Source organism: Lipotes vexillifer, unplaced genomic scaffold (genome assembly GCF_000442215.2).
Source record: "Lipotes vexillifer unplaced genomic scaffold, Lipotes_vexillifer_v1.1 scaffold1011, whole genome shotgun sequence".
In the NCBI taxonomy this organism is placed as follows: domain Eukaryota; kingdom Metazoa; phylum Chordata; class Mammalia; order Artiodactyla; family Lipotidae; genus Lipotes; species Lipotes vexillifer.
Genome location: NW_006787698.1, coordinates 2635020 through 2637525, shown reverse-complemented (window position 1 = coordinate 2637525; position 2506 = coordinate 2635020). Strand labels below are relative to the sequence as shown.

The 2506-nt window shown below is 50.0% G+C and overlaps 1 protein-coding gene across 3 annotated transcripts in view; it reads right to left on the bottom strand.

Annotated features, from left to right (window-relative positions):
* Positions 1 to 2506, bottom strand: part of VAV1 (vav guanine nucleotide exchange factor 1) — a 54582-nt gene that overhangs the window by 37743 nt on the left and 14333 nt on the right. The gene's annotated exons all lie outside the window — the stretch shown is intronic.

The window sequence follows — 2506 nt, the reverse complement described above, 5'->3', positions numbered from 1 at the left end:
AGGAATGACAGAGGTTAGACCACTAGAAGTTCTAGTGGTAGCCTGAAGTGTGGGTGAAGGTGGCAAAGGACAAATGTAGGAGGGGCATAGGAGACTATTTCCTCCCTGTTGGGAGAGGGGGGCAACCCCCTCAGTTCCCCTCCTCTTTCCACCAGAACCTCAGAGTCGGGCTGGCATCTTGCCCATATGCAAATCAGCACTCAGACACTTCCCCTTTGCCTGCAGTTCCCCCAACATCACAGCCCCTGCCCCAGACAAAGAAAGAGCTGGAAAGTTTGGCCAGTTCACCACCCTCTTTCAGGGAACCAGTGTGCAGGAACAGAGGCCCCTTTGGGTGGTGGAGATGGGGGGACAGGAGATGGGGGGGCATGGAGCAGGAGAGGGAACCCAGAGCTGAGCCCATGAGTGCAGGAGCCAGCTTCCCCACACCCACCCCAGCCCCAGGGAGCCTACCGGAAACAGGAAATGCCTGTTACCAGGGTTTGCTCTGGGGAGTCGAGAAAGAGGGGCCCTCTGTGTTCAGCCCTTGCAGCCCCTTAATCTCGAGGTTGCAAAACTTCATTCTGCAGACCAGAGAGGGTGGGTGTGCTGTGCACCCTTTTCAAAGCCTGCAAGCAGAGGTGCAGAGTATAAACGCCTCTTCCTGGCCTTCAAAACCCACCCTGCTCCCGCCGTCTCTCTCCTCTCTCCTCCCCTCCCACCCCAGCACACGCTCAACATCTCACTGCCAGTCCAGGGGGTCAGACGGACAGAGTTTGACTCCGAGCCCAGCCACTGCAAGCTGAGGGACCTTGGATGGGTCACTGTACCTCCTGGTGCCTCTGTTTCCTCATCATCGCCATGGGAATAAAAATACTCACTGAATCTCCCCTCTAGCCCCCGGCCCACCAGTCAGGGTCATGCATTCATTCAGCAAGCATGTATCGAGTGCCTGCTGAATACCAAGCCCTGGGACCTGTCGGCAGCCAGACAGAACCCTGTCCCCACAGAGCTTACAGTCTAGTGGCAAGGCAGACGCCGAGCAGAGAGGCACATGAATCACTGGTTGATCACCACTGTGGTAAGCATGAATGTGAAAAAGCACGGAGCCCTGTGGGATCTGGTTAAGGGGGAGATGAGTCTGGTAAAGCCAAAACTCAGAGACGAAGCAAAGAGAAGCAGCAGTCCAGGAAAGCCTTGCGCACAGCCAGTGGGGAAATGTCAAATGGTGTGACCACTTTGTAAAAGTGGTTTGGCAGTTTCTTAACAAGCTAGGCGTGCACCTCCTATATGACCTATTCCATCCCCAGGCGTTTACCCGAGAGAAATGAAAGCAAGTGTTTATACAAATGTTCAGAGAAGTTTTATTTGCCAAAAAGTGGAGGCAACCCAAACGCCCATGGACGGGAGAACAGATAAGCAAACTTAGTAAGTCCATGCAACGGAATACTACTCAGCCAATAAGGAATAAAGAACTAAGACACGCAACAGTTCAGTGAATTGCAAAAGAATTATGCTGGGGCTTCCCTGGTGGCGCAGTGGTTGAGAGTCCGCCTGCCGATGCAGGGGACACGGGTTCGTGCCCCGGTCCGGGAAGATCCCACATGCTGCGGAGCGGCTGGGCCCGTGAGCCATGGCCGCTGAGCCTGCGCGTCCGGAGCCTGTGCTCCGCAAGGGGAGAGGCCACAACGGTGAGAGACCCGCGTTACCGCAAAAAAAAAAAAAAAAAAAAAAAAAAAAAGAATTATGCTGAGTGAAAGAATCAGCCTCAAAGAGTACATATCTATGCTCCCCTTGATATAAAACTCTAGAAGATGTGTAATAGGGAAGAACAAAGCTAACTACATATTGGATCTGTTTCTTTTACTCTAGCCCTTGTATAATTGCCTTTGCTACAAGTTAAGAATGTAGTCTGTAGCCTGAAATATACAAGACAGCCCATTCTCAAGGCTCTGACCTTTAAAGGTATTACACTTTTCCATTCATATGGAGATAAAAGTTGTTCAGAGAATAATGTTAATCTTGTTGGAGGTTTATAGGAACACTGTGACCTAACCTACCTGGACAGCTGCAAAAACAAAGGATTCTGGCACCAAGAAGTTTGCAGCAACCAACCACACCCTCTCCCCTTTTAGTATAAAAGAAGCCTAAATTCTAGCTCAGGGAAGATGGTTCTTTGGGACACAAGTCCATCTTCTCAGTCTGCTGGTTTTCTGAATAAAGCCGCTATTCCTTGCCCAAACAACCCATCTCTTGATTTATTGGCCTGTCATGCGGCTATCGAGTTTGGACTCGGTAACAGATACAAACTAACCTATAGTGACCAAAAGCAGATCTGGGATTGCTTGGGAATGGCAGGCGGGGGTTAGGTAGGAGGGATTACAAAAGGGCAGGAGGAAACTTTTGAGGTGACAGATATGTTCACTCTCTTGATTGTGGGGCTGGTTTCACAGGTCCAGTATGTCAACATTTATCAACTTGTGTATTTTAAATATGTCATGTATGTTAATATGGCTGTTTTTAAAAA